Here is a 26678-nt window from a genome sequence, read left to right on the forward strand (position 1 = left end):
TCAGGCTGCAAGCCTGCAATCCTATATTTACTTACCTGGGAGTTGGTCCCATCGATCCCAGTGGGATGTATGTCTGTGTAAAAACATTTTGGACTGTACTGTCCATCTAATAAACATTATTTGTTCTGGTCATATAATCCTGATAACATTTAACAACTCTAACAACCATTTAGGTGAAAAGAGACTTCCTTTCATTATTATCACATTAAGTGTCCAGTTGTTACCTGCTCCCAGAAACATCTACTGAGAATTTCTCTAATTTTTTCCAGACACCTGTCTGAAACTATACATCTGAGAAATCCCAATATAGTCCTGTTGTTTTCCACAATAACACATTTAATGTTTGATGGCATGAACTGCATCTGTTTTCATTTTAGCAAGTATTTGTTAAGAAATGGCAATTGCTTATGCTAGGCACGAGTGGATTGACTATGATGTGATGTCAGGAACATGCATAGTAGTTTGTTACTAGGTCAGGAAATTCTTTTCTGTAAGTTCTGCCTGCAGGTTTCTGCTTCAGTATTAGGATCAATGGTGCTATCATTGCTATTATCCAAGAACATCTTTTCATCTATGATTTCTTCACCCTGAATTCTCGAAGTGCAATTTCCCAGCAGCAGTGTTATTTTATACCTAGTTTAAGATTTACAGGAATATTGTTTATGTATTGACTAGTAACTCTGAATATATACTGGTATGCCCAGAGCTCTGCTATTTTTGTGACTTCAGCTTTTTCTGAATGCTCTGTTTGATGATATGACACCAGAAAGCATTTTATAAGCTTTTTAATTTTTGCTCTGTGATGTAGGTTTCTGACTAGTAAATGTTGCTTCAAGTTTCAATTTTCCTAATTATTTTCTTCTCTCTAACTTTTATTCTCTAGTTACAGCTGTGGGAGATATGATTTCATTAGTTTTTTCTGATGTTTTATGATAAGATGGGACAGTTTGTAGACTTACATGGAGATTCCCCACCTTGCATCAAGTGTGCATTGGGCTCATTTTTCCAGATGCAGTCTCTGTGTTTGTGTTTTAAAAGAGCTCATTATTACCTTGATTCATTACTTGTTCAAAAGGCCAGCAGGAATAGGTTCAAAATAGTAAATGTTCTAACTTTTTTGTTTGCAGGGGGAGATGAAAGATAACATTTAAAGAGCCCTGCATGAGGAGTTGTTTTATCTATTTATCATTTATCCTGGAGATTTTTTTAAAAAAGGAATGAAAATAGAAAATCCAGGTAGGAGTGATATGATTTGTATTTCAGAGTATAGTATTGAAAAAATAACAACAGTAATAGCAAGTACATTTCTGTACCACTTACCGATGTACTAAGCAGTTTACAAAGTTTAAGCTAATTGCCCCCAACAATCTGGGTACTCATTTTAGTGACCTACGGAAGGATGCCAGATTGAGGTGACCTGGAGCCCCAACTGGTATTGAACTCACAACCTTGTGGTTTGTGAGTGAGTGGCTGCAGTACAGCTATTTAACCACTGTGCCACCAGAGCTCCTTCACTCCAAGAAATGTGTCTGTTCTCTCTGGCGATCAATTCCAAATCCAAGTAGTAATCTCATACTTTAGACAAAAATGATGGTATTCTACATCAGTTGTTGTTGTTGTTAGCTACCCTCGAGTTGGTTCCAACTCATGGTGACCCTGTGGACAAGACAGCTCCAAGAAACCCTATCTTCCATTGCCTTGCCCAGATCCTGCAAGCCCCTGCCCATAACCCCCCTGATTGAGTCTATACATCTGGTTTGTGGTCTTCCTCTCTTTCTTCTACCCTATAACTTTTCTAGCATTATTGCTTTTTCTAGTGATCCACACCTTCTCATTATGTGGCCAAAGTACAATAGTCTCAGCTTTATCTTCTTAGCTTCCAGTGAGAGCCCTGGTCTGATCTGTTCAAGAACCCATTTGTTTGTTTTCTTGGCTGTCCACAGTATCCTAGGTACTCTTCACCAGCATCACATTTCAAATGAGTTAAATTTCTTTCAGTGTGCTTCCTTCACTGTCCAGCTCTCACATCCGTACATGGTAACTGGGAATGCAGTGGTCCCTTGCCTTATGTGGGGATCTGTTCTGGACCCCGCCACGTAAGGCAAGTTCCACCTATGCTCGAATCTCATTGAGGATAATGGGGCACATGCATGTGGCAGCATGGTGGCATAAGTGCCACGGGCTTGCACACCATTCATTGAATGGTGCAAGGCTTCCAGCATAAGCTTGAAGTCATGTAAAAGATGCCCGTGTATGATGCGGGTACACTGTACAATGGCCTGAACAATTCTGACTTTAATGCTCAGTTGTATGTCTTTCAGTATCTTTTCCAGTTCTTTCATAGTTGCCTTTCCCATTCCTAGTCTTTTTCTTATTTCTTGACTGCAGTCTCCATTCTGGTCAATGTTTGATCCTAGATATGGGAATGCTTTAACTATTTCAATTGCCTCATTGTCAAGATTGAATTTTTGTATTTCTTCTGTGGTCATTATTTCTGTTTTCTTTATATTCAGCGTCAGACCTGACCTTGCACTTTCATCCTATTAACTGTTCCAATTCTTGAATATCTTGTGCTAATATTATGGTGCCGTCCACATAGCTTAGGTTGTTAATGTTGCTTCCTTCTATCTTCACTCCTCCTTCAAAGAATATCACAAGGTACGTCATGCAAATGAACTCAACTGTGCTATGCATGACTATCGGGAATTTGACTGAATATGAGTGTAGTCCTATACTTGGCTGGAACTGAGCCAAACTAAATTAAGTGAGATATGCTTAAGATTGCACTGAGAGGCAATCAAAAAGAGATGTGTATCTCATTATGACTGAAAGTACCATCTGTCCATAACATTTCTACTTGGAGGGACTTTCAGGACCACGTGATAAGTATTCAGCCTATGAGTACAACCAGCATACTGAGGGAGACAATTACCCATCTAAATTTTCCATCAAAATAAGGAATTATTAAGTTTAGAAATGGAAACTTCTTGACTATAGGCTTGGCTTTCTTCATCTGTTCATGAGAAGCTACATGTATTGGAATCCCTCTTTCTAAATAATTATTTAAGACAAACAAATAATGCCCTCCTTTGTTTCCTATTGTTTCAAAAGTCTTACAGCCAACACTATTTCAATACTGTATATACAGCTGGTAGGGCTGGATACTGTAGTCCCCCTTTTATCTGGAGTGTGTGTGTGTGTGTGTGAATTTTGAAGGAGTCAGACAATAATCCTCTAACCATAATGCATCTGAGGAAGTCAACTGAAGTCTCTGAAAACTCATGCTGCCAATTTCTTTCTTTCAGTTAGTCTGAAAGGTGCTACAAGATCTCTCTATGTATTGACTCTACAGACTAATACAGCTATATCTTTGAATAATCCTGTTAGTTAGTCCCATATAAAATAGACACATTGCATCAATAATGGAATGATCCACACACAGGTGAATCCCACTGATTCAGTGGATCCACATACTAACAGTAGGATTTAGACCAATTTGTGTCAGAATATCCTGGTTTTTAGACACTGCAGCATGTCTAAAATGTATAAAAATTAAAACTATTTCTGGACCAGGAATAGAGAAAACAAGCCCACACACAGAGAGGAAAGGACCAGCAAACTGAATAATCACAAAAAGGGGAAAAACATTGTGTCACTGTTTGCATCTGTCACATGCAGTGTTGTCTTGCTATTGATAATAAAATAAAATACATAATCTAGGCTTGAATTTAATGGGATTACTGAAGCAATATATTTTATCCATGGCAGTATACATGTTTAATTAAAAGTGTTGTCTGGCCCAGTGTTCACCTGAGACACTGGCTTGGAGGCTGCCAACAAAGGTGAAGTGGCCTTGGATAGGCTGAGATCCAAGCAGCTGTAAAACTGAGGCTGAGGAATTCATTTTAATTTGCAAATGTGCATAAAATTAGCTCTTTTAAAAATGTACATATTCATGCTTATCTTGAAATAGTGAGTCAGATTGTTGAATCTGGGACACTTGGCATGGTCTGAAGCCTGAGGGCACAGGTACCCCTTGGTCTGTTCTGTCAAGAGAAATATTCTGTGCTTGTAAAAGGCTGTGACTCTGAGAGGTTTTTTGCTCAAAAACAAAGGAGAAGAGCCCTTTTATTTGTGTGCAGTTGTGACAAATTATCATGAGCTTTTGGTTTTATTGCAAACCATAAAGGTACTATTTAAGGTGTTTCAACCTTAACCTGCAAAGGGATTTAGGATTTTAGGTCCAAAACACACTGCAGAAATCATCCAGTCTGAGACCGCCTTAACTGCCATGGCTTAATGCTAGGAATTCTGGTAACTGTAGTTTTGTGAGACATTTACCTCCGAATCTGGCACCACAATAAACTATAATTTCCAGGATTTCTTAGCACGGAGTCAGGGCAGTTAAAGTAGTCTCTTAGATAACAGGTTCAAAATTGGACTACTGGACTGGATTCACTGGCCCATTGACATGGAAGTGGCATGAAGTGGAAAATGCTGCCGCTTTCCATCTGTATATGAAGCAGAAGTAGTGTTTTCTTTATCTCCTATTTTAAAAAAATATTATTATTATTTTATTTTCTTATAGCCCACCTTTTTCACAATGTAGGGGCTCAAGGTGGTGTGGCCCCTGTCTTAGAAGACGTGATGCAGAAATCAATTGTCATAGCTATCCATAGCTCCACAGCTATTGAAGCTACTGAGGCCTATCCAAAAAGTAGCTTCTTGGATATAGCTTTTAAAGTTCAGACTAAAAATGGGAGTGGATGAAAATGAGATACATTGTGTGTGTGTGTCTTAAGCTTATCACATGGCACTTGGAGGAACCGAAATGGAACAGGGAGAAAACTGCATGGGAGAACACCACCAATGCCACAGGTAGTTCTCAAGCCATTCCCCAGCCATTCCATGGCAGCCAATTTTGAAGAATGATTCAAAATGGTCCTTCAAAATTGGCTATTGGGAATGGCTGGGGAACAGCTTGGGGACTCCCTGCAGCATCAGCGGCATTCTCCCATGCAGTAACACATGTTTCCCCCGTTCCATTCCATTCTGTTCCATTTCCATTCCTCCAAGTACTGTGCAATAAGCTTATCTGTCTATGTCTTAAGAACCCTTGATGAAGAGGTATACAATGGGCCCTCCACATTTGCTAGGGTTAGGGACATAGGACCCCAGTGAAAGTGGGAAAAACACAAATAAAAACACACTTTTTTTAACCTGACAAAACACTTTTCTAGGAATCTCTAGGTTCTCCAGCTCAACAATATGGTCAAAATGCACTGAAAGTTGACTACAGAATTTTGCTGAAGAACTTTCCAATGTCTAGAGAAGTTTTCTCTCTAGGAATTTCTGGGTCCTTCAGCATGACCTCTGGTGTACATTGCATATAGCAGTGGTTCCCAACATTTGGACTTCTGTGTGGTTTGAACTTCAGCTTCCATAATGCCTGACTGTTGGCCAAATTGGCTAGGGGTTCTGGAATGTAAAATCAAAAATAAATGGAGACCATAAGGGCGGGAACCACTGGCATATAGGGTTATGCTGGAGAACCAAGAGATTCCTAGAGAGAATATATTAACTGAATTCATGAATAATCAAATCCACAAAAAGCAAAGCTGCAGATGTAGAGGGCTGATTACAGATTAGAAATCCAAACTCTGTTCTCTTCTCATTTCTAGCCTTTTATTGGGGAAACGTGAATAGTTGAACTGTGTGACATCTTCCTCTATATATACAGTAAAGGCAGCTCTCTTAGGTTTCTCCTGAGCCTTAAGGATGCTTTAAAAGATTCTTTCCTTCAATTTTTCCTTTCGTTTTTTTTTTAGTTAAAAATATCCACGTTATAGCTATCCAGTGATGCATTTGTTCTACCTGTGACTTCACTTTAAATTTCAGAAGCTTGTGAAGATCTCCACTTCCTACTTATATAGAATTCTCCCTTCCAGGCCACCCAAAAATAGGGGAAGTGGAGGAAGGAAAAAGAGTATCAGTTTTCCTGCCTCTTTTACACGGAAGTGGACAAATTCCCTGAAATTTCTTAGTGAGCTATGGAGGGGAAGGCTCAATTTTAACTTAAATAGATGAAGGAGCCACATGCTGTTCTTTTGCTTTTTAAAACTTTCAAATAGTCCCATGCAAACTGGAGGACTTCAAAAATAGTTAAAAAGAGGAAGAGGATGAGCAAAAACTATAAGGTACTTCATACTTTAAGATAAACACACACCAGTCCCCATTAAGAATTTTTGATGAAAGTCTTTCCTCCCTTAGATTTGTGTGTTTTTTCCCCCTTACCTCCAAAGCATTGATTTCTCATTTCACTATTGCTCTCACTAGGCACAGAAGGTGTGTCTGTGGGCTGTGTGTGTGTGTGTGGTGTTGTTGTTGTTGTTGTTGTTGTTATTATTATTATTATTATTATTATTATTAACCTTTATTTATAAAGCGCTGTAAATTTACACAGCACTGTACATACAATATTTTTAATTGGACGGTTCCCTGCCCTCAGGCTTACAATCTAACAAGACACGACACAAAAGGAGAAGGGAGTGGTGGTGGGGAAGGGACCTCTCTAGTAGCATAATACATATAAAGTACATGGCAATACAGGAAATGATTCAATAAAACAGGCAACAAAAGAACATCAAATAGCAAGTGACAGTTATGCACTGCCTGGGAACGCTTCCCTGAACAGGATGGTCTTCAACTCCATTTTGAAGCTGGTTAAAGAAGTGATGGCTCTTGCTCGCGGGGGAAGAAGGTTCCAGGCGTGAGGGGCAGCGAGTGAAATGGGGCGAATCCGAGATGGGGTAGAGGAAATCCTGGGCTGGAACAGCCGACTTTGACTACCAGAACGGAGGGCCCGAGTGGGAAGGTGAGGAGAAAGAAGGTCTGATAAGTAAGGAGGGGCCAGCCCATGGAGGGCTTTAAATGTGGACAGCAGGAGCTTATACTGAATACGGAAAGGGAGAGGGAGCCAGTGAAGGGATGCCACCACAGGAGAGATGTGGTCAGAGTGGTGGGCGGATGTGATAATTCGTGCAGCTGAATGCTGGACAGAAATTAAAGGATGGAGGTGAGAAAGAGGAAGCCCAGCCAGGAGGACGTTATAGTAATCAAGTCATGAGACCACTAGGGCATGGACCAGGATCTTGGCAGTAGAGGCGGAGAGATATGGTTGGATTTTGGCAATATTGTACAAAAAGAAATACAAGCCTTGGCTGTGGTCTGGATCTGAGGGATACATGACAGAGAAGAATCAAAGATAAAACCAAGACTGCGGGCTTGCTGGACTGGTTGAATAGAAATGTTGTCCACAGAGACAGAAAAGGAGTGTTGAAAGGTGGGCTTAGGAGGAAAGACAAGAAGCTTCATCTTGGACATGTTGGGCTTCAAACGCAGATGGCGCATCCACTGCGAGACAAGACGAAACTTGCTGTTCAAGCCTTAGAGAAAGGTCAGGGGTGGAAAGATTCAACTGGGTGTCATCGGCATACAGATGGTAGGAAAAACCAAAAGAGCTAATGACTTTACCTAAGGACAGTGTGTAGAGAGAAAACAGAAGGGGACCCAGAACAGAGCCCTGGGGAACTCCAACACATAAGGGAACAGGAGATGAAGTCTGACCACCTGCAACCACTGCAAAAGATCTGTCTGACAAATAAGATCTAAACCAGTCGAGAACGGGGTCTGAGAACCCAAGGTCAGAAAGTATATCAACTAGAAGAGAGTGATCAACGGTGTCAAAGGCTGCAGACAAATCAAGAAGGATGAGAATAGAGTAAAGGCCATTAGCCTTGGCCCGTAAAAGGTCATTGGAGATCTTAGTGAGAGCTGTTTCTGTAGAATGCCTTGGGCAGAAACCAGACTGAAAGGGATCGAGGATGGAGTTGGCTTCAAGAAACTCAAGACAGCGAGAATAAATAACCCATTCCAAAACTTTAGAAAGAAAGGGAAGAAGAGAAATCGGACGATAGCTAGACAAAGAGGAGGGGTCAAGAGAAGGTTTTTTCAGAATTGGGGAAATGAGAGCATGTTTGAAGTCTGACGGGAAGGAGCCTGTAGAGAGAGAGAGATTGAAGATATGGAGAAGCGAGGGCAGAAAAGAGGGAGCTATAGAAATTATAAGATGGGTAGGAATTAGATCAAGGGAACAGGTTGCAGGTTTTCAAGAGTTCAGAAGTGTAGAGAGTTCATCCAAAGAAGCAGGAAGAAACACAGAAATTTTTTTAAGAGAGGGCGATAGAAATTTGTGAGCAGAAGAAGAATCAGGAGGGACTATCTCAGAGCGAATAGTGTAATCTTAGAGATGAAATAGTTAGCAAAGTCATTAGGAGAGAATGATGAAGAGACAGCAGGAGAGGGAGGTTTAAGCAAAGTGTTGAAGGTGGAGAACAAACGCTGTAGGCGCCTCTCATTGGCGGAGATCAATGATTTGTAATAATTTTGTTTTGCCATAGAGAGGGCGTGTGAGAAGGGCGAAAGGACAAATTTGAAGTGGATAAAATCAGCCCACTGTTTGGACTTTCTCCAAAGACGTTTGGCAGGACCGGAGAAACTTAATGATGGGGGTAAGCCAGGGCTGAGGCCTAGTCTTAGAGGAAGAAGTGTGTACAGAGACAGGGGCAAAGCGATCAAGAGTCGAAGAAAGAGTGGAGTTAAATAAAGACATTGCTGAGTCAGCAGAATCCCCAAGATTTAGGGAAGAGAGAGATGAATCCAGGGTCTGACCAAGATGTTTAGAGTCAACTGATTGAAGATCACGAAAATAGCATTGAACAGTGTGATGATGGGGTGGAGTATAAGTGAGAGCAAAAGAGATTAAATGATGGTCAGATAGTGAAAAGTCAAGTGCCAGGTAGTTAGAAATGGCACAGTTTGTAGCATGTACCAGGTCAAGACAGTGACCAAGAGAATGAATTGGAGATTTGGAGTGTGGTTGGAGGCCAAAAGAAGCTAGAAGAGAGTTGAAGCGAGATGTTGTCGGGTTATTGGAATCATCAATGTGAATGTTAAAGTCACCTAGGATCAAAGTGGGGACTGAATCTGAAAGAAAGAATGTCAGCCATGATTCAAAGTCTGAGAGGAACTGGGTGGCAGAACCAGGAGGGCGATAGATAACTGCAACCCGGAACTGTAAGGGAGAAAAGAGTCTGATAGGATGAAACTCAAAGGAAGAGAAATGATAGCTGGGGGGAAATGATAGAACTTGAAACTGGCAGGAGTTAGACAGCAAGATACCAACCCCTCCTCCTCGACCCTCAGGGCGACTTGTGTGCATGAAGGAGAGACCGCCAAAAGAAAGGGCAGTGGAGGTAGCAGTATCATGGGCTGGGAGCCAGGTTTCTGTGAGAGCAAGGAGATTAAAGGATTTGGAGAGAAAAAGGTCATGGATTGCTGCTGCTTTAGGGGCAGCAGAGCGACATTTCCAGAGGGAACAGAGGAAGGGAAGCAGGGAGACAGGGAGAGGCTGAATGGGAATCAGGTTCGGAGAAATGTGTGGAGCCATGGGAGGGATAGGATTCACTGCCCAGTGAAGAACAGAAGAAGGTGAGACAATGGTAGAGACAGGAAAGAAAAAAGAAAGAGGTATAGCTGGCTTTCTTTCTGAGGTGTTAAAGCAGTTAGAGTCTATTGCCAGCTCAGGCCTTCTGAGAAAGAGTCCAATGCAAGCAGGAGGTGGGCCTGAGCGAGCCAGAGAGTCTTACTTGCTCTGGCTTCCTGCGGAAAAGTCCAATGCAAGCAGGAAGGTCTTTCAAGGCATCACAGGTCTTAGATGCCTCTCTTCCTGTGGAGAATCCTGGGACCAATAGGGAGGGTCTTTCAGGCAGCACAGGTCTTAGATGCCTCTCTTCCTGTGGAGAATCCTGGGACCAACAGGGAGGGTCTTTCAGGCAGCACAGGTCTTAGATGCCTCTCTTCCTGTGGAAAATCCTGGGACCAACAGGGAGCGTCTTTCAGGCAGCACAGGTCCTGGATGCCTCTCTTCCTGTGGGGAATCCTGTGTGTGAAAGTGACTGTATGGTTGGTACAAGGGTTGGTGAATGGCTAACTGCTCCACCACCTGGAATGGGATGACCATGGAGAGAATTACAGTGATTCCACAGAAGGTTGGGGTGGGGGCTTTGGTCAATATGGAGCAGGAAGGGAATACCAAGCTCTACATTGATCAAAAAGATACAAGTATGGGCATAAGGGTTGACTTGTGTCTGTGATGTCACTAACAATATGCCAGCCATAAGTAGCATTTAGTTCATAACACAGAAAGGCTAAATAGAATCCAGCATTTGAACGTAACTGGGTGTAAATCGCTATTATGTGCAATTAGTTTCTTTCCCTAATATCGTAAGTGCTATGTTATATTAAGATTATAATTTAAGAATTTAAGGAATAACTTCATGTCTCTTCTGTTGCTTTCAGTTACTTTTAAGGTTACATGATTATATCATTAAAGGATCAATGCTCTGCAGTAGATTTATAGACTCATAGAATATTAGCAATCTTCACATGGGGGGAAACTGGGACTTTAAACAGTGATCAACCTGAGAAAATTGTGCAATTGACATTAAAACATGATTAAAATGAGATTAACACAAGAGCCATTATCCTGTGAATAACCAGGGAATAACAAAGCAATAAACAGCAAAAAGTCATTCACAGGAAAATCCTGTGAATGATTTGCTGCTGTGTCTTGCCTGGTTATTCATGGGTTAATGACACTTTAATCACATTTCACCTGGACATTGTGAGAAAACTATTAGTGCAATTACATGATAATAATGGGTTATTCCTGAGATAATATCACTTTGAACATGAAGTGTGAAAACCATTAGCGCAATTGCAGGATTATCACGGGTTAATCACCATTTATACTTCCAATAGTCCCCGCTGTGATAAACTACATAGAGTTGAAAGAGACCAAAAGGGCCATCTAGTCCAATCCTCTGCCATGTAAGAACACAGAATCAAAGCACTGCCAACAGATGGCCAGCCAGCCTCTCTTTAAAATCCTCCAAAGAAGGAAACCCCCTGCCATGCAGAAAAACATGATTAAAGAACTCTCAATAGATGGCCACCCAGCCTTTGTTAAAAACCTTTTAAAGAAGGAGACACCACCACATGCTGAGGGCTTGTGTTTCACTCTCAAGCAGCTCTTACTGTCAGGTTGTTCTTCCTAATGTTGAGGTAGAATGTCTTTTCCTGTAATTTGAATCCATTGCTCCTGGTCCTATTCTCCAGAACAATGAAAAACAAGCTTGCTCCATCCTCAATATGACACTCATTCAAATATTTAAACAGAGCTATCATATCACCTCTTAACCTTCTCTTCTCCAGGCTAAAATACCCAGCTCCCTAAGTCTCTTCTCATAGGCCATGGTTTCCAGACCCTTCACCATTTTGGCTGCCCTTCTCTGGACATACTCCAGCTTGTCAACATCTCTTTTGAATTGTGCTGCCTAGAACTAGGCACAGTATTCCAGGTGAAGCTTGCCCAAAGCAGAATAGAGTAGTATTATTACTTCCTTCATTCGAGATACTATACTTCTGTTGATGCAGTCTAGAATTTCATTGGCCTTTTTAGCTGCCACATCACATTGTTGACTCATGTTCAATTTGTGGTATACTAGAACTCCTAGATCACTTTCACATGTAGTCTTTTTAAGCCACATGTCCCCCATCCATAACTATTCATTTCATTTTTTTTTCTGCCAAAGTGCAGTACCTTAAATTTCTCTCTGGTGAAGTTCATTTTGTTAGAATTAGCTCAGCTTTCCAATCTATTAATAGTTATTTATAGAAATCTATTAATTGAATTTTGATCATCTCCTCTGAGGTATTAGCTCCTCCTCCTAATTTGGTGTCATCTGCAAATTTGATAAACATGCCCTTTATTATTTCATTGATGACAATGTTAAATAGCACTGGGCCCAGGACAGAACCCTGTGGCACCCCACTGGTCACTTCTGTCCAGGATGAAAAGGAGCCATTGTTGAGCACCCTTTGAGTTCAGCCAGTCAAACAATTACAAATCCACCTAACAGTTGCTATGTCTAGACCACATTTCACTAGCTTGATTGCAAAAATCTCATGGGGGACCTTGTCAAAGGCCTTACTGAAATCAAGATATGCTACATTCACGGCATTCCTTTCATCTACAAAGCTGGTAGTTGTGTGTGTGTGTGTGTGTGTGTGTGTGTGTGTGTGTGTGAGAGAGAGAGAGAGAGAGAGAGAGAGATCAAGGTAGTCTGGCATCACTTGTTTCTCAGAAACCCGTGTTGCCTTTTTGTGATTATGGCATTCCCTTCCAAATGTTCACAGATGCTCTGTTCAATGATCTCTATAATCTTTCCTGCTATTGATGTCAAGATAACTGGGTGGTAATTGTTAGGATCCTCTTTTTTCCCCCTTTTTTTGAAGATGAGGAAAACATTTGCTCTCCTCCAGTTTTCTGGGACATCTCCTGAGGTGATTATGTGGGCATGAGGAATACTATAGCCAGCGGCTTGAACTGCTCAAATATATCCTTCTTTTCTATTTTTTTTTCACTTCTAAGAAACAGGAAAACAAACACGTACTTTTTAAAAATTATATAAACAGAGTGGTAACTACATTAGGGGTATTGGAACTACAATAGTAATTAATTACATTATTATTATTATTACTATTATTATTATTATTACTTGTATCCTGGATTTTTCCCAATACAGAGACTCAAGGTGGTAATAAACAGCAAAACATTATATTATATTATTACCTTTTAAAATAAAAATGTATTACTCAACATGACATCGATTATTTTTACTACATAACTAGAAAAAACATTAAACATTAAAGAATTTTATATACAATTATAAAACTCCAGTCCCCCTGTGGATAGCAGATAATGTGGGACCATAAGTCCCTTTCTTTCCAATGTGGGACCATAAGTCCCTTTCTTTCTCCCCCTTGCACCACCATGTACACATGCACCCATTGAAAAAGCAAGGGCTTGCCCTCTGAAGAAGCTCAAACTAGAGAGGGCAAGCCCTCAGTTGGCATGGGTGCGCTGTACATGCCTAAAGTGGATACAATCTGAAAGTTTAAATACAACATAAAGATCTCATATCTTTGGTAAAAATAGAGCATATGGAATTCATGAAACTTATTTAATTGTGGATTTAATAGCAGTCTTTTGAAGTTCGACTTCCTTATATTTACGATGTATTAGAGAAGAAATAATGTATTAGAGAAGAAATAAATTCATTGTTGTTTGTTCATTGAAATTTTTTTTTGCATATCTGCTGGTTCATTAAGATATACAAAATCTGAGCCTCAATTTTTAATATTGGTAAATACAACATCAGTACTTTGCTGTAGATATTACTTCAGGGAGTGAACATCAATTTTTTTTCTAGATACTTCTATTACAAATATGTTGTAAAGAATGCAGAGATTTAATACCAATATGGTATAAATAATCTCTCCATGTTTCTTCCTGCTGAGTTTCAAGGCTATATGTAAGTAGGTTCTGGTAGATGCTAATAACACCATACTGTTTCTTCCAGAGATACCTTCCACCTTACATGTGGGTGAAAATTCATTCAGTTTGCATCTCAGTGGGTGCACCTTCTGAACATGAACACAAACTGGAACCATTGGATATACTTTTCTGAAACTGAAATGTAGCCTAAATAAAATAAAATAATAAAAGCATCAATTCTTGCATATATTTGAATAACAATGGATGAAAAGTGTGTGTGTGTAGAAAAAATTTATATTTCCACAAATTGTACTTTTTGCATAGTTTTCTAAAAGTACACTAAAAATACCTACATTGAAAAACATTGTCTAGAAATGACAAATAACTGAAAATATGAATAAAATTGATATACTTTTGCAACTAGAGTAATAAAATTAAAAATTTATGCAGAACTCAGTCAGACAGAACTTACCAGATGAAAATTGAGAACCTTAATGAAAACTGAACGTGATTAACCAATATCTATTGTGTATATCTTTGTATGCATAGATATGTAACAGCTTGTAAAATAGTGTGCCTTTTGCACTAAGAAAAAAAGTGCAACTTTCCTAATATGAATGTGAGTTTGGGCTATATTTTCATGTTCAGCTAATAACTCCTATCATGAAAATAAATATGTGCCTTCCAAAGGCACATATTTTCTAGAATATAGGTATATACTGCAAAATGGAGTGGTAGTATCTGCTACATAAAGAAACATTGATTTCTAGACATAGACAGGTGGCCCAGAACATTGTATTGATGTCATTGGGGAAGCTGGCATTAGTGATATGACCACTAAGAAGAACTAGGCATACATAAACAATACATAATATAAACTAGTGAATTTATTGTTGGTGGGCAGAGACAGATGGTGAAAATATATATGTGGGCCTAAGTGCTTAGTGTCAAGGGAGGCCTTTGTCCCAGCATGACCTCTGCAGATACTGCATGCCTTTCTTGGTAATTCATGCTGAGGCGTCATGCTCCAAACAGCTGTTCTTCATGTCTTAGTAAAGACTTTAAACTGAAGTTTAGCTTTTGGCCATTCACCAGTTCTCAGAGTCATGGAATTATAAACTTGATTGTTTTATTTTTGCTGCAGTATCCTGCAGCTTAAGGGTGAATGGTTCCCCCCCCTCCTGTAATTTCTGAAGGAAACAGCCATATGAGCTTCACCAGTCCCAGAACTGTACAGTGCTGAAATTCAGAGTAGTTATAGTCAACCCTTCAATACATGGGCATATATCAGATTTTCAGAAAGCAATCAGCGTGTTATCATCCCCTTATTTCTGCCAGTAATGTAGAAATTGGGCCACTGATAGAACTAATCAAAAATCAAACTCCTACCAAAGACAAAACCATTTATTTCATCCTCAACCCCACAAGACTGACCAACCAGCCTAGATCATAATACATAACAAAGTACCAGTGCACTGTAGAAAGGCACTTGCCAAGCAAACATCTTTAGTTGTCTGTTACATTCAAGGGAAGGATTTCAGCAAGCTTTCAGAACTAGAAGGAAATTACAAATGTTTCTATTTTTTCTCATCCCTCCTTTTACTGTCAGTCTATGGCCCTGTTCACTTGCTTTACTATTTACATGCCTCATGTAGTCCTGAAACGCATGGGCCAAATGATGCAGATTCTTGCCACATTCAGGGCATAGCGTTCAGATGATGTACGCTCCGAATGTGGCCAGAAGCCATGCTGATGATATGCCATCCAGGAAGAACAGGGCCAAGAGGGAGTGGATAGGATCTGCTCCTTCCAGCATCCTTGTTTAGAAGTGTGGAAGCAACCTGGATCAGGGCTGGGTATGTGCCATTGCTGCAGCCCTGGCACGATTGGTGCTGGTGCAGCTACATGCCTCTCTTTCTGTCCCATCTGTTTTGGGCCATTGTTATTGTTGTTGTTGTTTGTTCCTGCTGTTGTGTACCTTCAAGTTGTTTCTGAATTATAGAAACCCTAAAATGAACTTATCATGGAATTTTCTTGGCAAATTTCTTCAAGGATGGGGTTGCCCTTGTCTTCCTTTGAAGTTGAGAGGCTGTGATATGCCCAAAGTCACCCAGTAAGTTTCATGGCTGAGCTTGAAATTGAACCCTGGCCTCCCAGCATCCTAGTCCAATGATCAAACCACTACTCCAAGCTGGCCCTCTGCTGTTCACTTTTTTACACTAAAGTAATTGCTTCTCCTGGTTTTATTTTTGTAATTTTTGTTTCCATAGTGAACCTCTATGACTGCATCCTCACTGCAGAAATAATCCAGTCTGATGCCACTTTAATGCTATGGCATTATGGAAATTGTAGTTTTGTGAGACATTTACTCTTCTCTGTCAGAGAACTTTGGTGGTACAACAAATTACATTTCCCAGAATTCCATAGCTTTGAGCCATGGCAGTTAAAGTGGTGTCAAACTGGATTATTTATGCAGTGTGAATGCAGCCTATGCCTTAAAGAATTTCAGCTTTCTTAAATAAAATTACATGGAAACATAAGAAACTGCTTTGTACTGGGCCAGACCATTGCTACATCTATCCCACTGTCAATTCTGACTGGCAGTAGATCTCCAGGCTTTCAAGCAAGATTCTTTGCTAGCTGTGCTATAATTCTGTAGTTTGAATGGGACCCTGGTGTGAAACTGCTTAGGTTCCAAAATCAGATGAAGGTTGGTTGTTCATGGTGGTATAGTGCAGAAAATATCAATATGAATCAACTAGAAGTGATTCAGATAATTTGGTGGATTTGTGCTCTCTCCTATCTATAAGCAAGTAGGTATGAAATGTAAATACAAGATTAATTTACAAGTCTGTTTACTGAGGCCCAAAGCTCTCTAAGGAAAGTGCATTGTGCTAATGTCCGACCAGCAAAGAATGTGAATTTCTAGTTTAACCCTAACTCTGCCAAGTCACCAAGGTTGCTTCTGAACAAGATTTTTTTTTCATTGACAAACTTTTATATGGGTCTAGTTCTGTTCTATGTGTAAACCTTCTGTGTTTTCCCACCTTCCATCTCCCCCCCCCTTAGTAAAGAGAATCTACAAAGGAGGAAAGACAGAACATCTGGATAGTGTATTTTGGTTTTTAACCAAAGCATCTCACATGGCTTTAGGAAGCCTGAAGCTCTACAATTCAAATGATGGTTCTACAAAGAGGTGGAAGCTCTGAGCTTTATCCGTGCTTACAGATGATAGGCTCCCAGATACAATTCAGAACTTGCAAAAACACACACTTTGGCATGACAGCTCCTAGAATCCATCACCAGGAGGTGCAACAGTAAAATAATACTTCCCTAATTTCAAAACTTTTGTAAAGGTCATTAAAATACTATATGTGTAATAACCTTGAATATTCTAGAGGAAATGAGGAATATTAACATTGTTATGATTTTAGTTATTAGAATTATTATCATCCTCACAGCACTTCTGATCTCTAAAGAAGGTGATAACTGAAAAAGGTGCATAGCCTGTGATATTTTTAAAAGGGTCTACTTATTATGAGAACCTTGTTTTTTATATTCAATAAATTCATTTTTACTTCTCTATAAAGAATCATCTTTTGCTTTCCACTTTTAAGTGGAATCACAGTCAGCCCTCTGTATCCACAGATTCTGCACTCACAGATTCCACCATTCACAGCTTGAAAATATCCTCCCCCCCAAAAAAATCCAAAAGTCAAACCTTGATTTTTGCCTTTTAAAAAAATTAAGGGACATTATTTTACTACATGATTTCATATAATGGGACTTGAATATCCATGGATTTTGGTATCCACGGGGGTTCCTGGAACCAAACTCTAGTGGATACCAAGAGCCCACTGCACTGTGTCTTTACAAAGTTTTTCTTCTCTGTATGCCTAAAGGGTATAATAGCCTTTATTTACAAATCAGTTATTAACATCATCACATTTAGAGTGCTGTGATAGAAAACTATCAATCTTAACCAAATATATGCTGGTGTGTCAGTCTGTCTATGTCTGTATATGTGAAATTCTCTCCCCACCCATCAATATATATATATATATATATATATATATATGTCAGTATTTCCAGAGTACATATTATTGAACATTCATTTCATTTAAGAAGAAAGAAGACAAATATATTAGTGAAGAGGGGGAAAACAAATTATTTAACATGCTTGGTCAACCTCAAATGCATTTGCAAAGGAAAACAAGAAGATAATGAATCTTCTTCATTCCTTTATGTAAGCTAAAGTAGCTCTGATTGTACAGTTTATGGTTTCCTCTCAAGATATATAATATGCAGCTAATAAAATCTTTTAGACTGCTTTACAACTTCTCTCAGGTATCTTCAAGAAGTTATGGTTTCCTATGAACATTATAAGCTATGACAACTGGCATTTTTCCATGGTCCACATTACGAAAGAATTACCATATCATACAGTATGTTATTCTTTCTCAATATGCAAAATACCTAAAAGAAAAAGAAAAGTATAATGGCTCACATACAGAACAGAAGATGATGTCACAGGTAATGTTCAACTTCTAGCTGATAAGAAAATGTCAGTTTGAGAGCAATGGTTCTAACTTACAATATTAGGAAATGAGCTAGCTGGTTAATCCATGATTTTGACCATCTGGGATGATTTTAATCATTGAGCAAAAAGAGTACAACTTTGGATGGAATTCTAATTGTTATTAGATAGGTTTAGAGAGAAGAGGGAAGAAGGTCAGATTGAGCGGGCGAGAGAGGAGCTTGAGGACCCAGGAGAAAGGGGGGCAAGGAGATGGGAGGGGGAAGCCTAGCTGGGACCGGGTGAGAAATTAGAGACTCCACCTTGGGGGCGGGGGGAAACTGCAGGGGGCTTAATCAGGAGGAGGGGAGAGGCGCTCGGGGGGAGGAGAGTTGGCAGAAGACTTGGGCGCAGAGAGAGGTACGGAGGAGGGAAAGGAAAGGAACACGGCTTCAGCGGGGCTGAGGGAAGAAACCGGGAAGACGTTACTCCAGGGGGCCGAGTGCGGGTGGGCCCAGTCCTCACAACCCACCCAGCCTGTCCGCGGAGAGGAGAAGTGACCAGAGCCCAGCCGTGGAACCCGGAAATAGGCCAGGGAAGAGAAGGTGCTAGAGAAGGGGAGGAGTCGTGGTGGTCACTGCGGGAAAGGCGACAAATTCCCAACGCTAGCCCTAGTCCCGAGGCCAGAGCTGAGAGAGAGACGTCGGCGTGGGACTACAGCCCAGCCCGGTCTCATACCCTGTGAACGCTCGCGTGGGTGTTTGAGAAAGAGAGGCAGAGAACCGGCTTCAGTGAAGAAACTGGGTCGGCAAGTCTTTTGGGTTCCTGTTGGTGGAAAGTTGAAGAGTTAATAAAGTTGTGTTACTGTTGTAAGCATCATTTGGGCTTTGCGGAGTGTTTTGTGTCAATACTCCAGAGTAGGATGGAGCCAGCCCCAGGGGTGACGTCAACGGGCATAGGAGCCCCGCCCACACTAGGACAGGATTTGGACCTTTAATGAGGATGATACCTATTGCAATAGCAATAGCACTTTAGATTTCTATACTACAGTGGTACCCCGGGTTACGAAAGTAATCCGTTCCGCGGAGCCCTTCGTAACCCGAAATCTTTCGCAAGCCGAAATTGCCATAGGCGCTAGCGCTGGAAGCCGCGATTCCGTGTGAAAAAGCGCCGAAAAGCACCAAAAAATTTTTTCGTAACCCGAAAAAAAAAGTAACCCGAAATAGTTTTTTCTAATGGATTTTTTTCGTAACCCAGAAATTTCGTAAGGCGGTGATTTCGTATCCCGGGGTACCACTGTACTTCATAGTGAACTAAACACTCTCTAAGCAGTTTAAAATGTGTTAGCTAATTGCCCCCAATAAACTGGGTACTCATTTTACCAACCTATGAAAAGATGGAAGTCTGAGTCAACCTTGGCCCTACAGGTTCAAACTCACAACGTTGTGGATGCAGTACTGGCATTAAACCACTGCACCACCAGGGCTTCTGGATGATGATGATCATGATGACGATGAACAAAATTCAGATTGTTTGATCTCTACTTAAAGAAAAAGTAGTTTGGAATGGTAATGATATACAGTTGGTCCTCTATTTTCATGGGGGATCCGTTCCAAACCCCTTCCCTACGAAAATGGAGGCTCACGCATATTCAAGCCTCTTAGGTGCGCACGCCATTGAAAATAGCAGAGGTCACCCCTCTGTAGATATTCAAGGGTGCAGATCCCAGATCAGCGAGTTAGGAGGAGCAACTATATACACATAATATTGCAAAAAATCAATCAATCAATCAATCAATCAATCAGAGGAATACATTCCTCACATGTACATAATCTCACTTATGGATACAAGGCTGAAACTGACTGACTTAAATTTGGAATGTATGATTCAACTATTATTCTTAGTGTAGGCTCATTGAAATAAATAGAATTTACGTTAGGCATGAAAACATTTCAGCCTGACCCATTATGAATAATTTGTCTAGTTTATCCACTTATATTATCTGAAAGACCGTCATCTCCACATACAGTCCTGCAAGGGTTGTGAGATCTATAGGGGAAGGTTTTTTTCCAGTCCTACCACTATCACAGCTTCATTGGGTGAGGACGCAAGAAAGAGCTTTGTCAGTGGCTGCTCCCCCCCCTTCTCTGGAACTCCAGCCCTGCATAGACTGGCCTGAAAGGCTGCCCTGACTCTGCCCCCAGGGTGCCATGACAATGGGTGGCATCCTGCTACCCCTTCGGGGTGGTGTGTCAAACTGCTCCCTTCAACCGGAGGCCAGGCTGCCCCTCTCTGTGTTTTCCTTTTGCCGACAGGCAAAGACATTTTTATTTAAGTAGGTTTTTAATATATAATTGATTCAAGGACATTTTTATATGGGTGTGTGCTTTAGTTATGGTTTGTAAACATTTATTTGTTTCATGCCATTTAATATGATTTTTAGTTAAATTTTAATTGCTTTAAAAATTTTATCATTTTTTTAAAAAAATGATTTTATTTGTGAGTTGCCTTGGGCCACTTTCTGGGAGAAAGGTGAAATTAAAAAAAGAAAAAGAAAGAAAATGCCTAACAACAGTGTCACATTCTCATGCATCCATGCAGACACTTTTGCATTTTGGAATATTTCGGATTTTGGAATTCCACATAAAGGATACTCAACCTGTAGTAGGAATATTTTAGCAAATCACAAATCACATATGCCCTTTTCATTTGATATGCATTTATCCCACTTAATTTCTTCTTACTTCACTTATAACACTCTGACATATCTTTCTTTTCATATAAATCATGCTTAATACTAGTAGCTAAAGGTAAAGGCATTCCCCGTTGACAAGGTTGTCAAGTCATGTTCCATTACTAAGCTGAAGAGCCAGCACTGTCAGAGACTATTCAGTGATCATGTGGCCAGCATGATTGCATAGAGTGCTGTGTACTTTCCCACTGAAGTGGTACCTATTTATCTACTTGCATTTGCATGCTTTTGAACTGCTATGTTGGCAGAAGCTGGGATTGTACTGGAATCCCGCCCCACCACGTGGCACCTGGGCCTCGAACTGCCAACAGGCCGATCTTCAATTAACAGTCAGTGTCTTAACCACTTGAGCCACTGCATTGCCTTTAATAGTATTGCAAGCCCTATTAGTATTGGTTTGACCCAGTGGGTGGGGAGACCATAAGGAGGAGGCCATACTGGTTGATTTAGTTCAGAAGAAGAGCTGGAGATGGAAAGAACAGAAGTTGGTAGGGTTAAGGAGTAGGTACTTTTAATTTTGAAAAATATAGTGGAAGTTTCAGTTGTGTACCGGGGGGGGGGGGGGGCAAAGAGGTAAAATATTTGTGTCATAATTTCTATACTGCATTTGCACCTGTTATATATTTCTTAGGACTTGAAGATTCACATGCAAATACAATTTGCAATACAATTAGGCATAAGAGTCCTGTAATCAGGTCCTGCATGGGCACTTCACTGGATGCTTGGAAAGGTGCACATGTGTCATATTTATTATATAATTTGCTATAGTGTGTGTGTGTGTGTACTGAAATTTTGATTGTGTTTGCAGTATTCAATTATAGTTAGTCCCATAGAACCCAGTGAGTGGTACAGTAGCATAGCATAAATTATGTACAATCAAACAACACACATGAGTTTAATAAAACATAGAGATTTCCCCATTCCTATGGCTATCATGTTTTCTGAAACTTCAAGATCTCTCTCGCTCAAGAAATTTTTAAAGCAAAATATTGAAGGCTACAACTCCTAAGTCATTCTAGAATTGTTTGGCATTACTGATAATATTAATAAGATGAAGTAGCATTATAGTTAGATGTGATACTTTATAAAAGATCTGTTTTTGTAATGCTTATTTTCTTCACATATTTGCCATTGGACTTTCTTTCTCTGTCCATGTTGTATACAGGAGATTCATTCCATTTCATGAATCTCATAGTCCACAAACCAATAAATGATTTAGTACATAAACAGCAACAGATGGATATCTGTGAATGAAACAATATATCAGACATTTTTTATGCAACAAATACTTGACATTTACTACTACTACTACAATTATTATTATTAGCATTATTATTAGCATTATTTTCTGTTAGTATCACCATAAGGTCAGTGAGGAGAATATTTTATAAGGCAGGAGAACATTATTTTCATGTGTGGGGAAAAAGTCAGAAACATCTGTCACTCTTTCATGTGGCTCCATCAGAACACTATGGCTATGTATTTACTCAAAGAAACCTTTGAGGTTTATTGCCAGGATGGCAAAATTGCTGTGGAACTTAAGGTCACAGCACATTATAAGACACAAACAAGGATTAAACAGATGTTGTTTCACTTGTTTCTTTTAAACTTTCAACCCCAAATTGTAGAGCATATTAGTTCCTTTTCACATGGTTAAGTGTGAGATGGGCTTCTTTGCTTCAATAAGCTGCATTATGTAAATAATTCCTTTACTAGAACATGATGAAGAAGCAAGATAAATTAAAATGTAAGTTGTTTTTTAGCCATGTACTGAGTTGCCTGCCCTCTTTTTTCCCCCTGGTCTTGTTGCATAGATCATACAGACACTCCATTCAACAGTACAATGAAATATATGTAATGACAGATGTGCCTTCACACCTAATTGTAGATGGAAACATTTCACTCCTAGTTGTTCATTTTTAATGAATCATTCTTTTTCTGTCTTTTCACTAGGTACAAATTAAATGAAGAAAAAATGTAGTAAAAATGTTCTGAGTGGAGTAAAACAAGCACCACTGCAAAGAACTACTAGATGAAAGCTTAATGAAGTATCACAGTTAAAAAAAGAATCAATAGTAGTTGGGATGTAATACGGAGTAGGCAGTGTAAGACTACAGTATGTGATTCACAGGCAGATCAGTCCTGGGTGGGAACTGGTAGATCTGCCACCATTTTCAAAAACCTTCCAGATTATGCTGGACAGGGTAAATGAAGACAGCCACATTTCTCTTACAATCCCACTTCCCAATGTTTTCAGTGTGATGGTTGCTTGAATATGTAGGGCCTGATGAGGAGTGTACAGACTTTTGAGCCAGTTCATCTGGTTTTAGGCTCAGTTGACCCTAGATTACAACCACCAATTCCTTCCTTACAAGCTTTCATTTCTACTGTCAATTGAAACATCATCACCAGTATTTCTCTGTGGATGTTTCTGAGGAATTGGCTAGGCAGTTTTAGAACAAATATGCTATGCTTTCAACTTTGTTCTTTTCTTTGGAAGATGGGTGCATCCACACCCAACCCCCTCCAACCAATGGATCAAGGAGTTAGGATTATGCTTGTAGGCTTTCCACCTACCATTAAATGACAGCCTTTTCATTTGCCATGACTAAGCCACTCTTGGCCTAGAATTTGCGTGAGAATGCTAAGAAGTAGGGAGAGCAGGAAAATAGATTGCTTTGTGTGTTATTCTTCACTTGTGGTTTAAAGCATCTTCTGATGCCCCTGTTTTATGAAAGGCACAGTTTTCTTATGGCAGTAATTCAGTCATAGTCAGCCAGCATGCAATACTGTCATGAGACACAGTTAGTGACCACAAACACCAGGAATGGTAATAGTCAATACTAATTTCAAACCCAGTGAAAAGAAACTGTACAGTGACTGTGAAAGGCAAGAAGCTGAGGAAACATCTGCACATCTGTACCTACACATTTATTATTCTTTTCCATACTGTCTTACAGTTCCAGCTACAAAGTTGATTTTATGTGCTATCTAGCAGTGTTGTCAATAGAGACCCGCTATTCTCACCACCTGATTTTATTGTAATCATCATATAGAAATCATCTTGAAGAATATGTTCACTGAAGAGTTATTTACATATTCATATACAACATTTGCATGCTGCCCCATAATATAAAGTTCTCTTGGCCTCTTTCCACAAAGAATCACACCAACCTAATTTAGACCATAAACACAAAATCAAGAACTTATATAAAATACAAGAAATCAAACTTATACTAACTGCAACATTAAAAACACATGCTGGGATTCTAGATTGACTACTTAGTTACATCTGCTTAATGAAGTAACTTTTCCTGTCCCAAACCAGTCCACCTTAAGAATCAGTCACCTATTCGGCTTACAGTCAGGGACCAAGGAAGATGACATTTCCACCACTTCCCACCAGTGAGTGAGACAAGAGATTAGATTAATGGTAAGACTTTGGCCCTGTACAGACCAGCCTGAAAGGCCAACCTGGGGACGGAGTCAGGGCATTGCATCCACATGATGCATGCCCTGACTCTGTCCCTGGGGTGCCCGATGCCACACTCTGCAGTGGATACGTCCATATGACGCAGTGCTGAAGGAGTGCAATATAGCTGCGGCACCACAGCTATGCTGCCCTTTCCAGGGCACAAAAAGGAGCTGCTATTTGTGGTTCTTTTTTGCACCCTGGAAAGGCCAGGTTGGGGCCATGGCATGCGGTTGCCATGGCCCCGATCCAGCTACTGAAAACAGATCAGTTATGGATCCTTAACTCTAGGTTATGAAAGTGGCCCAGATTATATGTCAGTTATTTAAAAGTCTGGCTGAATGAAAATAAGGAGAGAATATTTAGGTGACAGGAGCTAAGGATTTTAGGTTATTAAATGAAAAGTCATCAGGTGACTGGAGCTAAGGATTTTAGGTTATTAAATGAAAGAGTTTATAAATAGTATTGTTGTAATCTAGGGTAGACAACCTGAATTTATCCAAAAGTGAGATTAGTGCTGAATAAGTAAAAGTAAGAGGTAGCTCTACAAAACCCTAAACACAAACACCCAAAAGAAGTGCAAATGATACTTAGGAAGGTATCATTTGCAATTCTTTTAGGTGTTTGTGTTTAGGGTTTTGGAGCTACCTTAAAAGTCCTTGCCTCACATGCTGGAGGGAGATGGTGGAAATGTCATCTTCCTTGTTCCCTGACTGGGAGATGAATGGCTCTCATTCAAACAATCGGGTGACTGATTCTTAAGGCAGGCTGGACAGCATATAAGGCAATTTGCTTCTGTCTGCCACTCTGCAGAATGCACTTCCCTGACTGTGCAGCGAGAACACTGTGGGGAGCGTGGGCATTTCATGGTCTCCATGAATAGAGCCCAGAATCCCTTGCACTTGGCCTTTGGTGCCAAGCACTGGTCACATGAAAGGAATGGGAGCAGAGGCTATTTGATACCCTTCACCATTTGTGTGTCCTCTTTGCTCTCTTGCACCCACCCACCCGACCTCAATGCAGTGTGAGATAAACTGGTTTCTTTGGGGCTGGGCAAGACTTTTCTTGTCTCATCTGGCTAGCAGGCCTGCCTGCCTGCCTGCTTTTCTTCTTTGCCTACCCTACACTGTATTTAATGGGGACTTGGAGAACTGGCTGTGGGTCATGCCTAAAATAGGTTTTCCCTTGGCAGGTTATGGGGGTAGAATGTATTAGATCAGTGTACACCTTGGCACCCCTTTTGATGAATTGTCAACTCTGGAACTACCTCTATGTGTCACGGGACATGGGAGGATGGAGAAGGAGTCTGCCCTTGGGACTGACTTGACAGTTTACTCTGTTTTATAGTCTTGTGACATGGGGAGGGAACCCCCTGGGTTTGCTTTCCAGTAAATGACAGGCAAGTGACAGGAGCTAAGGATGATTTTTGAATTTTCCGTGGGGTCTGGTGTTTTGCCCAATGGAAAGCTGGTCAAAGATTGATGACTGGGACTCAGCAGGACCTGAATCAGATTGTTCTGCCCTGCTTTGCTTATCTCCACATCCAAATTTAATTAAATAAGATTTAGGTCAACATAATGGCCCTTATTTGACCCATTTAATTGTATCTGGTCTTGTTATTTCATGGTTGGTCATCAATGAAGCATCATAATGTTTGTCCCACTTCTAGTACAAAGTTGATAACTAAACAAACATACACTCTTTAAACTGAAGTACTCTTTTGGCGATCAGGATTTCTCTGAAGAGAATTAAATGATCAGATGGCTCTTTAAACCATCTTTCCTGAAAATAACAGACTAAAATAGGAACAAGAATTTCTTGTTAAAATCTTCCACAGCAGGAAGGTACATGTGGACAAGAGGTGGTACGTTTATATTAGGAATCCTCCAGTGACAAAATGTGCAATTTTTTGTCTGTGGGTGTTTATTTATACATATCAAATGGGACATTTTGATACAGTTTTGCTGCTGGAGAATTCATTTAAAAAGTAGTACTAGTGAGGAACATAGAAAACAGCAACAACAATGGTAGAGTTAGCTAGCTGGAGCTTAATACATAATGGAGAAATGGACTATGCTTCAATAAAGTACAGGGAAGTGGTACATTTAACATTACAGTACAATACACTATTCACTCTACGATGAACTCGCCACGGGTCAGTGTAAGAGGGGCGCCCCAAAGAAGAGATACAAGGACTCCCTGAATCAACATCTCAGGCTTGGCCAGATAGATCACCAACAATGGTCCTCCCTGGCCTCGCATCGGGAGGCATGGAGACGCACTATCCATGACGCTGCAGCCATCTTCGAAAGCTCAAGCCGAACGAGCCTCGAAGAGAAACGACAACGCAGAAAGAACCGCAACCTGGAAACATCACCCAAGGAGACTTTCTGCTGTGCTTTCTGCAACCGGACCTGTTTATCCCGAATTGGCCTTTTTAGTCTCCAACGCGCTTGTACAAAGCACGGGATGAGTCCTT

General features: G+C 40.3%; 1 long non-coding RNA gene across 4 annotated transcripts in view; it reads left to right on the forward strand.

The window, feature by feature from the left end:
* LOC121924756 overlaps positions 1–17042 on the forward strand; it is a 39439-nt gene extending 22397 nt beyond the window's left edge. For 2 of the 4 annotated variants that reach the window (XR_006102713.1, XR_006102711.1), the window contains one exon: positions 13545–14365. This is a non-coding gene — a long non-coding RNA (uncharacterized LOC121924756). Of the gene's footprint in view, positions 1–1127; positions 1237–13544; positions 14366–16528 lie in introns of those variants that run through there. The other 2 variants (XR_006102712.1, XR_006102714.1) reach the window with 2 other exon arrangements.
* The last annotated feature ends 9636 nt before the right edge of the window (positions 17043–26678 follow it).

This window comes from Sceloporus undulatus, chromosome 3 (assembly GCF_019175285.1).
Source record: "Sceloporus undulatus isolate JIND9_A2432 ecotype Alabama chromosome 3, SceUnd_v1.1, whole genome shotgun sequence".
NCBI classification, from domain to species: domain Eukaryota; kingdom Metazoa; phylum Chordata; class Lepidosauria; order Squamata; family Phrynosomatidae; genus Sceloporus; species Sceloporus undulatus.